We start from the raw sequence: 12,622 nt of genomic DNA, 5'->3' as shown, positions 1-12,622 counted from the left end.
AAAAACCCTACAACAAAATCATCAAAAGTAAACTTTTTTACCTCTTTGGTGTTCTTGCTTAAGGTTTGGACCTTCCTATAAGCTTTGACTCCTCCAAAACCTTTCAAAAACCCTAACCAAGTTCCCCCAACAACATAGTTAATTAGCTATTTGAAACTCTATGCTTAAAACTTTACAAAAGCCTAGATTAGTGAACTTTACCTTAGGGAAAAATACTTCCTAGACCAAGACTTAGCCTCCAAGTTTTCCTTGGTGTTCTTGAGGTTGAATATTGAGGGAACACTTTGAGAGGTCTTCAAAAATAAGATGAGTGAATGAGAGAGGGAGAGTGATCGGTTCTTAGTGTGGGAATTGCTCACAAAACTCTTCAAAATATCACAAAGTACTTGAGTGCTTTTCTACCCACTTGCCCACTTGACTTTTTCATTAAATGGGATTTAATCTTTATAAAATTGGGTTCACACCACTCTAAAATACCACATGGCCGGCCACCCTTTGCCATATATGATCATTTCATTTTTTATTTTATTTTTAATAAAGGTTAATAAATGTTTCATAAGAAGAAAAGTCCAAATTGTCTTTTGACACCTTTTTCACTCTTATTAAGTTTTAATCACCAAACTTAACATTAATTAATTAAATTAAATGTCTCTCACATTTAATTTAATTAATCACATAATAAAATTTAACCTAAGGTCCATTCATGGAATAAAATTCCCCATTTCGGCAAAATTAGGCATTTACCACAAAATGCCTTAAAATTTCCATTTTCTTTTAGGTTTATTATTTTTGACCAAACTTTAACTTTTATGAATGTATTTTATGCCCAAAATATAATTGCCATGATTTTTCATTTTATTTTCCGAGATTTTTACCCGATCAGGGTTTTTGTGTCGGTCCAGGACTGAAAGTCTTATCTTGACTTTTAAAATCACAAATTTCATATTTTGGCTAGCAATAACTCATGGAATACTTCCAAACACAATATAATATTATTTAAAATAATATTCTTAACCCGGGGGAAAAATCCCGACCCGAGTCGTTTAAAGGTACCCAAAAACGTAGGACGTTACACCAACCTCCCAGCCAGATCAGCCACCAAATGCGCCACATCAAAGAGGTCCCAATGCAAGCCCTCCGCTCCAGTCGGCGAGCCCTCAAAGGCCGGAGTAGCTGCCTATGGCTCAGGATGATGTCCCTCCTAGGGATCCTGAGCAGCAGCATCCATCTCAGGCTGGTCAAGGCAATCCTCAGCGCCCGAGGCAGAATAGGGCTGGGCAACCGCCCCACAGCCCTAGATGCCCCGGGGATGAAGAGCCAAATCTACCGAGCAGGGGGCAGCATCCTGCCAACAGGAGGAACACCGAGTCAGGCTTTGCGTTTAGGGGCCCCCCATGGCATAACAATGCACGGGGACCCAACGACCAGCGCAGGCCTCCCCCTGATGCTCAAGAAATGCCAGCCCGAGGAGGAAATAGCATGAATAGCCGATCAAGCCGTAGTCAGCTAAAATTCAGAGATGGCCATGACTATAATGAGGCTGATTCCGGCAGAAGAAATTCTGGTCGAAGAAATGAGGAAAGAGGTAGAGGTGAAAGCCCCCCACCTAGAGAAAATAGGCCAGCTAGCCACAACGCTGGGGGGCAATCAAGGCAGCAGAATATCTTTAGTCGACAGGGAGCTAGTGAGCAGAGACGTAGAGACGATGATTTAAGGGACGTACTTAACGACCGCCGTGAGAGGCGCGACGAGTACTCTCCCCCGGCATCGGCGGCCCCAGTATTCCCAGAAGTTGTTCAGGCTCAGATTGATGCTCTGAACCAGGCGGTACAGCAACTGTTTGGGGGACGAACATCCCATATCGAGTATGATAGGATGAGGGGCACTCCCTTTGTATAGAGGATAGCTATGGCCGAAACCCCCAGTAAGTTCAAGATGCCAACTTTGCCGAACTTTGATGGGTACGGAGACCCAATATCTCACGTTAATAAGTTTGAGATACAAATGGATATACATAAAGTGTCGGAAGATGCCCGCTGCCGAATCTTCCCTGCGACACTGTCTAACACCGCCCAGGAGTGGTTATTTAAGTACCCTACTGCTAGTATAGTATCTTGGGAGATGTTCGTAAAGGAAGTTTACAGACAGTTCTATGCGGGTCGCGTACATCCCATAGAGGCCAACCAGCTGGTCAAGATAAGCTAGAAAGAGGGAGAGCCCTTGAAAGAATATGTCCAACGCTTCATGCGAGCAGTAGCTGGAGCCAAGACAGTGGGCGATGAGGGTAAATGATGGCTCTAACTGCTAGGGTTAGGCGGCATTCACCCCTCTGGAGTAGCCTTAGAAAGAATGAGGTAAGAATTACCCAAGAGTTTTTGGATCGGGCTGATCGATATATCAAGCTTGAAGATGCGATTACCAACGAGGGAAATCGCCAACAAAAGACAAGGGGCCCAAGGAAGAACCTGCCAAAGCCGCCAACAGGTCGGAAAAACCCAATGGCAATGACAAAGGCAACGGGAATGGCAGTGGCAGGAACGGTGGAAAACGGGCAAACAATGAACCCTCAACTTCTGAGAGTAAATGCCCCAAAGGCAATCGATACGAGCCGAGATTCACCAACTACACGACCCTTGTCGAAAGCCTAATTGAAGTCTACCAAGCGACCAACTCAAGCGTACCTTACAAGCGACCCGCAGCTATAAGGAAAGATATCTCTAAGAGAGATACGACAAAGTTCTGTCATTTTCACAACGACTACGAGCACCACCAATGAATGTAACCAGTTGAAAGACGAGATTAAGTTCCTGATCAGGCAGGGACATTTAAGAAGATATGTGCAAGCCGCAGGAGGGTCTCAGCGAGAGGCTCAAGGTGGCAACGAGCAGGCGCTTGCATGCCAACGCTCGCCACCTCTACAGCCAGCTCCTGTGGCAGGCACTTTACTCACCATCTGCGGAGGCCCACATCTTGCAGGAGACAGTGGGAAGGCAAGGGAACGATACACTCGAACCCTACGCCACGACCAGGACATCGAGATGATGAGTGTGGAGGATCGAGCACCGAAAAGACCCGAACAGAGGAGGAATTGAGAACCTTCTTTGAAGACGATGCCCAACACGTGCGATTCCCACACTCCGATCCACTGGTCGTAGATGTACAAATTTCCAACATGATTGTAAAAAGGGTGTTGGTCGACACAGGAAGTTCGGTCAACATCCTGTACAAGTCTTCGCTGGAAAAAATGAAGCTGTTCGTCAAAGACCTGAAGCCATGCAAGCAAAAAAATTACGGTTTTTTCAGTGAAGGGCTCACCCCAATGGGTTCGATTAGGCTTCCAGTTACAGCAGGTACTGCACCTGCTAATAGGACATTACTCACTACTTTCATAGTAGTTGATTGTCCTTCACAATATAATGCTGTAATTGGGAGGCCAATTCTAGTCGACCTACGGGCCGTCACTTCAATATGGCACCTCGCCATGAAATTCCCGACAGACACAGGGGTAGGATGCTTATTGGAAAATCAACGGGAGGCAAGGGAGTGCTACAACGCCTCGATCACCAAGGCAAAGAAGGGTGTATCGAGAGATGTTCCCAAAAAAGAGTTGCAAGTAGCAATTGATGCTCAGGCCCACTCAGGTGATAATGTCACCAAATAGGGCGTTGCCCAAAGTGAGGATAGAGATTTGGATCCTCGCTTTGGGGATTTTGAGGAAGAAATTGGGCCCATCGAGGACCTTGAAGAGGTCTAACTCGATGAAGAAAATCCGACCAAGGTTGTGAAAGTTGGTAAAAAATTAGAGACAACAACAAAACAAGCACTGGTGGAGATTTTAAGGAGGAACCAAGAAGTCTTTACCTAGTCGCACAAAGACATGGTTGGGATAGATCCTACAGTCATCAGCCTTCTCTTGAACATCGACAAGAGTTTTCCACCGGTACAACAAAAAAGAAGGTTGCTCGACAAAGATAGATCAAAGGCCTTAAAAGAAGAAGTCGAAAAGCTGAAGGAGAATGGGTTCATTAGGGTGGCGTTTTATCCATCGTGGGTCTCTAATCTCGTGCTAGTTCCTAAGCTGAATGGCAAGTGGCGCACGTGCATGGATTTCACAGACCTTAATAAAGCCTGCCCCAAAGATTGTTTCCCACTCCCAAGAATCGACCACCTGGTCGATGCCACTGCAGGGCATGAGATTCTCTCATTCATGGATGCATACTCTGGGCACAATCAAATTAGTATGCATCCCCCTGATGAGGATCACACTAGCTTTCAGACTGATACAGGGCTTTACTATTACAAAGTAATGCCTTTCGATTTGAAAAATGCTGGTGCGACTTACCAGCGACTAGTCAACCACATGTTTAAAGAGCTGATCAGCACAAACATGGAGGTCTACATCGACGACATGCTGGTCAAGTCAAAGAAGGCAGAAGGGAAAATAAAGGATTTGCAGGAGTGCTTCAACGTCTTGAACAAATTTCAGATGAAGTTGAATCCCCTTAAATGCTCCTTCGGAGTAGGATCAGGGAAGTTCTTGGGGTTTATAGTTAACTCGAGAGGAATTGAAGCCATTCCCAAAAAAATTAAATCCCTGATCGATATGAAATCGCCAGCAAAGATTAAGGATGTTCAAAGTTTAACCGGAAGAATTGCCGCTCTCTGTAGATTCATTTCGAAGTCAACTGATAAGTGCGTTCCATTTTTTAATCTACTTAGAGGCAACAAAAAGTTTGAATGGATGGAGGAGTGCGAGCATGCTTTTCAAGCATTAAAAACTCATATGGTGCAACCACCCATCCTGTCAAAGTCGGTCGATAAGGAAACTTTGTTCATCTACCTGGCGATCACAAAATATGTTGCTAGTGTCGTTTTAGTAAGGGAGGAAGAAGGCGTGCAGAAGGCTGTTTACTGTGTAAGAAAAAGGCTAATTGGAGCAGAACAGTGGTACCCGCCCATCGAGAAGCTAGCCTATTGCCTAATTTTGGCCTCCAGGAAGCTGCGGCCTTACTTTCAAGCTCACCCAATCACAGTTTTGACCGACCAGCCTCTACGACAAGTCCTGCAAAAACCAGAGGCTGTGGGTAGATTGTTAAAATGGGCAGTCGAACTTGGGCAGTTCGATATATCTTACTTGCTACGAGAAGCAATAAAAGGACAAGCCCTGGCTGACTTCATCGCAGAGTTCACTGAACTTACAGATAACGAGCAGACTGAAAAGCCTAATGAGCCTCAGTCTCAAAACCAAACTCCCTTGTGGAAATTATTTACAGATGGTTCTTCTAATGAGTGCCACGCTGGAGCAGGAGTGATATTGATAATGCCGGAAGGGCATCGATTTCACTGCGTAATCAGGTTTGACTTCACTACTTCTAACAACGAGGCCGAGTATGAAGCATTACTCGCTGGGTTGTGGTTAGCTAGGGACATGAATATAAAGGTGCTCGATATCTACAGTAATTCTCAGTTGGTGGTGAATCAAGTCATGGGAGAATACCAGACGCGAGGTTTAAAGATGGTTGCCTATTTAAACAAAACAAAAGATCTATTGGCTCAGTTCGACAAATACACCCTCCAGCAAGTACCTCGCGACCAGAATTCCAATGCTGATGCTTTGGCCAAGTTAGCAAGTGCGAAGGATGCTGATACTCTGAATATAATACCGACTGAGCGGCTGTCAATTCCAAGCATCCAAGCAGAAGAGACCACTATGGTGATCCAGATGGCAGATACATGGATGTCACCATATATAGAGTATCTGACACAAGGCGTGTTGCCAACGGACAGAAACAAAGCCAGGACCCTTTAGCAGCAAGCTGCTAGGTATATCCTGGTCGATGGGATCTTGTTACGAAGGGGATACTCAATGCCACTCCTCAGATGTATTTCAAAAGAGAAGGCCAAAGAATTGATGAAAGAGGTACACAAAGGCTTTTGTGGAGACCACGCTGGGGGGTGTCAAAAAAGATCATGAGGCAAGCATACTTCTGGCCCATGATGAATGAAGACTCGATGAAGTTTGTGCGGAGGTGCGACAAGTGCCAGAGGTTCTCCAAAGTCCCACGAGCAGCCCCTAATGAGCTTAAACAGATGCAAAGTCGGTGGCCGTTTACAGATTGGGGCATAGATCTAATCGGATCTTTGCTCACAGGGAAGGGCGGCGTCAAGTATGCTGTGGTTGCCATCGACTACTTCAATAAAAGGGCCGAATCTGAGCCACTCGCAACCATAACAACCAAGAAGGTGCTGGATTTCATGATCAAAAACATCGTTTGTCGCTATGGATTGCCAAGGAAAATTGTCTCGGATAACGACATCTAATTTGATAGTGATTTATTCATGGAATTTTGTGAATGACATGACATTATCAAGAGCTTTTCTTCAGTCGCTCATCCCTAAGCAAATGGACAAGTCAAAGCAGTCAACAAAACGCTAAAGGATACTCTGAAGAAAAGAATGGAAGAAGCTAAGGGGGCATGGCTAGAGAAATTTCCTGAAGTCCTTTGGTCATACAAAACTTCCCACCGAACAACAACATGCCATACTCCATTCTCTTTAGCTTATGGGTATGAGGCTATGTTGCCTGTTGAGTTAGATCCGCCCTCGCATCACAGAATAACGTACGATCAAGGCTCAAACAGCCAACTACTGATGGAATCCCTAGACTTGGTCGGTGAGAAGCGCGAGCAAGCCCAACTCTGAGTAGCTGCGTACCATCAAAAAGTCACTCGGTATTTCAATTCGAAAGTGCGAGAAAAGAAATTCAATGTCGGAGATCTAGTACTTCGAAGAGTTTTCCTAAACACCCGCGACCAAGCCGCTGGTGTACTCGGACCTAATTGGGAAGGGCCTTACCAGATTAAAGAAGCCCTCCATCCAGGCACCTACAAACTTGCTCGCTTAAATGGAGATCTCATTCCTCGCTATTGGAATGGTGAACACTTGCGCAAGTACTATCAATGAACAATCCTTCTTAAAGGATTGGCTTGTATTAATTTTACTTTTTACAAGTTATGAAGAAGGGTTGGTCATTTTATGTGACTAATCGCTTATAAGTGTAAGATCTTTTTGATCACTCGTACAGACATGTTTTGTCCATTTATTACGAGAAATATAAGGGACTGTGTGCAGCCAGTCATTCTTGCCAATTATTGTATTTTATACAAGTATTTGCTCATTACGTATGTTGTTTTGCTGTATTACAATTTTAATTATTTTGCTCCGAGCAGTATTGTTCGAACAGGTTTTGGTCAAGGCAAGTGACCAAGGACCTAAAGCTCCTTGATCACTTGGGGAGCACATAAGGTATCTAGTAAGCAAAGCATATCGAAAGGTATGTAAACACATGAGCAAAATAAGTGAAAGCATGCTAGGGTACTTAGAGTATTTTTCAAAATTTTGTATTTTGTTAAATCAAACCAAAGTACTATGCTAAGTTCGGTCATGCGAACATATGTTATAATAAGATGCAAATATATTATAATATCAAAATGTATCCTTTTACACCGCGAGCAGTCGCTGCTCGGATGTAATTATTCAATTAAAAGTAAAAGCTGCCCATGCAGTAATAAATATTCAACTGGAAAATAAGTGTCTTTACATCACGACCCGTAGGCCGTGTACTTAAAAGATTAGAGAAAGAAAAAAAAAAGAAGCAGACTACAAGGCTGGAGGATCTTGAGGGGTGCCGTGGTCGATGACAGTTGTAGCTTCATTGTCTGCCCCGTCCACACTAGTGGCCAAGGAGATTTCGGGCGAGGCAGGTACCCTTGCTTTCTCTTCTTCCACCAATCGAGCAACGCAGCGGGCTATCTCAGCATGCCTTGTGTGCTCGGGAAGGTAGCTAAAATCAGCATCTTTGTTGTGTTTCCAGAAGTCATAGAAACACTTAACCGTGGCGTTCTAATACCTTTCCAAATTGTTGGTGTTGGTTTTTTCAAGCTTCTCCATCCGGCCCTCCAAGGTTGTAGTCTCTTGTCTACTCGCAATCAAGTCTTGCTCAAGCTTTTTAGCCTTGTGATAGTTGACGCGGTTAGACTCCTTGAAATTGTCTCTTTGCTCGATGGCCTTGTCTAGAGCAGTCTACTTCTCCCTTAACTCCTCAGCCAGTTTGTTCTTCTCCTCGAGCACTGCCTCAAGCTGTTTAGCGTATTTCGCTTCGGCAGCTTTGAGTTCTTCAACGTGTCGTTGCACTAAAGTCCTGGACTGCTCGGTGACAGCACCCAAGCGAAGCCGGCCAGTAGCAAGGGTCAGCATTGCCTGCGATCAGAGCGAAAGTTAGACTGACTGTAAAGTATAAAGAGCTATCTCCACAAAAAAAAAATAATAATAACTTACACTGGCTAACTCATTCAATGGACGAGTTAAGATCTGGTCGACATCCATTGTCTCCATCGAAGCCATCACCTCTCGGCAACGTTCGTGCTTCAAAATTTTGGCCACCCTATCTTTGACCGATCTTAAGGCACGACTTGATATGTCGCCCCCTGTGGAAGCAGGAGCAGCCTGCTGAGTTTGGTTGGTTGGGGCCGGTGCAGAAGGTGTCGACCCGACAGAAGCAGGGGGAGTTTGCTGCTCGAGAGGAGAAGAAGGTGGTGTTACATTTGTTGAAGGTCTGTCTGTCGGAGGGCCTGCGGTACGGGTTTTCTTGGCCTGAGGCGCTTTACAGTTTTCCTCGGGATGCCTCTTGCTTGTTTTCTTCTTGCTTGAGGGAGCTTTAGGAGCCTAGGGGGCACTGTATATGTCGAACACATTCTCGGAGTCCATGTCTGTAAGCGAAGCAAATACATGAATAGTGAGATAGTATAAATGGTTGAGTATGTTATGTCAGGAAAAGAAACAAAGAAAATTGTAAGTGAAATACCCGAGCTATCATTATTGGTCGCTACATTATATACTCTACTAGTGTTACACTCACTCTCTGGCATGAAGAAGTATGAATCTAAATTGGGAGCGTACTTAAAATTTCCGTCCCTGTCAAATAAGTGACAGGGAATTGGCAAACTATGTAAGAGCAAGAGATCAGTACCGTTCTCATCCGAAGATTCGTCAAGGGGCTCGAGAGGTTCGGTGGCTTTCTTTTTTTCCCTTTCCCATTGAGGCGGGGGGAGCCCCAGCCCACGGGGTGCTGGAGGGTTCCCTGATTGTCACTCCAGTTGCCCTCCTTGGAGGGGGTTGTGACATGTCTGGGTGCTGCTCGGGAACTTCTCCACCAGTGGCACTCCTCGCTGTTGACTCCCTCACATCCTGATGAGGGGAAAAATGGCTGACCAGTCTCAGAATGGCCTCTGTGACCAGCTGTTTGACACTTTTCTCTATGTCGTCATGCTGGCCAGGAGGACTGATCGGATCTCCATGTCTGGAGTCGGGTCTGGTCGCAACCGTGGGCCTGAGACGCACTAAATTTCTAAGGGAAATGCAGCAAAAAATTAAAGAAAGATAAACGACCAGTGGTTCAAAGACTTTACCTCCTTGTGTGAAGGCCAAGTTGTTTGTGACCATGTCAGTCGTTAGGAAATACTCCAGATGGTACTTCCCCACGTTCGAGATATAAGTGGTGCCAGTCAGGAAAGTGTGACCTATTTCCTGGTGACATAAATGGAAAAACCCTGTGTTTTCTTGGTTGGGGTTAGATTTTAGGTTGAACAGATAATTGACCTCATGTGGTGTGGGGATGGGCCATTTCTTATGGCTATAGAGGATATAGAGTGCATCAAGAATTCTATATTCATTGGGAGTTATTTGAAAAGGGGCGACCCCGAAGTAATTGGCCACCCCCTGGAAAAAAGGATGGAGAGGCAGCGTTGCTCCTGCCTCGATGTGGTACCTTGACAAGGCACTGAAAGTGCCTCCATGCTAGTTCGCCCGTTGGTCTTGAGTGGGTTGGACTAGTGTCACCCCAGGAAGTCCATATTTTTTAATATAATTAGAGATCATCCTGATCGTTACCTGGCTGACAGGGGCGACGTACCATTCAACATCTGGTTGAACGGCGTTTCGAGGCTGAGCGCGAGTTTGAATGTTAGGGTCAGGGATATTTCTTTCCTGACCACTGGTCGAGGGAATTCTAGCCTGAGGAGTAGGCTGATTTGAAGAGTTGGAAGGTTTCTTTTTCTGGGCAATGGATTTTACTCTACCCATGGCTGGAAGGTTTGACTGAGGTCTATTGGGTGGGGTTCGAGAAAAAGGAATTTCTGGTATCAACAGTGATAGTTGCTCCTCGTCTTCAAGTAATTGGGCAAGCAAGTCATCGTCGATAGGCCTTTCACCTCCCCACGAATCTTGCATGAAAATCTACGAATAGAGAAAGGGGGAGGTGAGAACGTAAAGCCTAAAAATCTGTGTTGAGAGTTAGAATAACGTTGCTCGAGTATAGCTTTTATACGACCAGTAGCATTCTAACAAAAACACTAAGTTCTATACGAGCAGTTTAAAAATAGATTGAAAAGCGAAAGTAAAAAGTTTTTTGGGAAAAAAGCTTTTTCGACTCCGAAGGGGCGGGGAAAACCCATTTTTTCAACTAGCCTAAAAATCAGATTTTTACTTCGATTTTACGCCCTAAATCTACAATCTCGACTACCATACTGGCTCCTAAATCCTACAAAACGTTGCTTCACTACCCTATAAAACATCTATTGATATATACACAATCCCCATAACAGCTTCAGCCAATAACATGCAAAGGTTTAGAGATAAAAATAACTATGAAGCAGTTTTGCATGGCAACTCAAACGTCTAAGAAGTTCGTGAAACTTACTTAGATGAAGAGCAGAGTCTGAGCACAAGGTCTGAACACGAAAGCTTTCGAGCGTCCGGATGTGAGTTCTTGGGAATTTCTGGGTTCTAAGGACGGAAGTTCTTCGAAGTTCTTGGAGAGGAGATGGCAAGTGAAAAGTAAAAATGTGGATTTGGGGTATTACTTATAGCGGATGCAACACAATAGAAGAAGTAATCATGAATTACTTTTTTCAAAGCATGGGGAAGTGTAATAGCCGTAAGACAAGTTATTGGGGAACTGAAAAGACTTGATTGGACATGATTGATCACTTTTTTCAAGAAAGCACGGGCGGTTCTGACAGATTTCATGGGGTATTCGAAGGGCCAGTTTCTGAAGTTTACTTATTGTTGGTCGCAATAAATAAACTTGGGGGCAAATGTTTACCCAAAAAATGGCTGTTGATGATGTGGCAGGGATTTCTCACATGTGGTTGACACGTGGTAGAAGTGCTGTTCGACTATGGACCAGAAGCACATCACTTCGTCAGGCTTAACTTTTAAATACGACCAGGCTGGTCGTATAATTTGATTTTTTTTCCTTCTAAGTTGTAATCTTATAATAATTGCATTGAATATTTCCTCATTATTACCTTGATACGTGGTTATTAAGGAAAGATACGGCCCGTTGGACCATGTAACCCTCCTTGGGCCTATAAATATACATGAAATGGCTCAAGGAAGGGACTTTTGATCACTAATCTTTTTACTAAGATAGAGAGAGAGCTATAGTGAAATTATCCACCATTTTATTGTATTTCTTCCAAGGTTTGTGAAACTCAAGAACCCTAGTTCTTTGATCACTGCTTTGAGATTCAATTTTAATAATAGCACTAAGTGGATGTAGGTCATTACCATCCTTTGGGGCCAAACCACTATAATTCCTTGGTTTTTTCTTCTTTTTCATTAGATTATCTTTCTTAATTGTCGTTTGATCTTTTGTCATACATTTGACTCTGTATCGTTGGTCAAATCAAGGGTCAACAACAAGCATTATTTAGTTTTCCTATGATACTTGAGAATATTCTTTACTAGTATCCAATGACTAAATCTAGGGTTGAATTGATAGCGACTGACCATCCCTACAACATGAAAAATATTAGGTCTTGTACACAACATGGCATACATCAGATTGCCTACTATTGAGGCATATGGATACTGTCTCATGCCCTCTACTTCCTGAGGTTTTTTAGGAAATTTTTCGTTGGAAAGGACATTTTTGTGGCGGGTTGGCATGTCACCCTTATTGGAATTTTTTATATTAAAGTATTCTAGTGCCTTATCTATATAAGTTTCTTAAGAAAGTGCCAAAACTTTGTTTTGTCGATCTCTAAGGGTCTGTATGCTAAGAACATACCTTGCTTCTCCCAAATCTTTCATTTGGAATTGTTTGATTAGCCATTTCTTTACTTTTGTTAATATTTGTACATCATTCCCAATGAGTAGAATATCATCAACATAAAGAACTAAGAAGACCACATTTCCATCATTGATTTTCTTATAGACACAAGGCTCATCAACGTTTTGTTTAAAACTGTAGTCTTATTTGTGTTAGCAAATCTGAGGTTCCAAGATTTAAAACCTTGTTTGAGTCCATAAATGGATCTTAAAATCTTAAAAACCTTTTGTTCTTGACCTTTTACCTCGAACCCTTCTGGTTGAGACATATAAATGGTTTCGTCAAGATAGCCATTTAGAAAAGCTGTCTTAAAATTTATTTTACATATCTCATAATGCATGCACACAATAATGGACAAGAGTATGCGAATAGACTTTAACCTGGCTATAGGAGAGAAGGTTTCATCCTAATCATCCCCTTCCTTTTGGGTATAGCCTTTGGCTACCAGCC

The sequence above is a fragment of the Humulus lupulus genome, chromosome X, assembly GCF_963169125.1.
Source record: "Humulus lupulus chromosome X, drHumLupu1.1, whole genome shotgun sequence".
Taxonomy (NCBI): domain Eukaryota; kingdom Viridiplantae; phylum Streptophyta; class Magnoliopsida; order Rosales; family Cannabaceae; genus Humulus; species Humulus lupulus.
The sequence above is the reverse complement of the archived record's forward strand: the minus strand, read 5'-3'. Positions refer to the sequence as shown.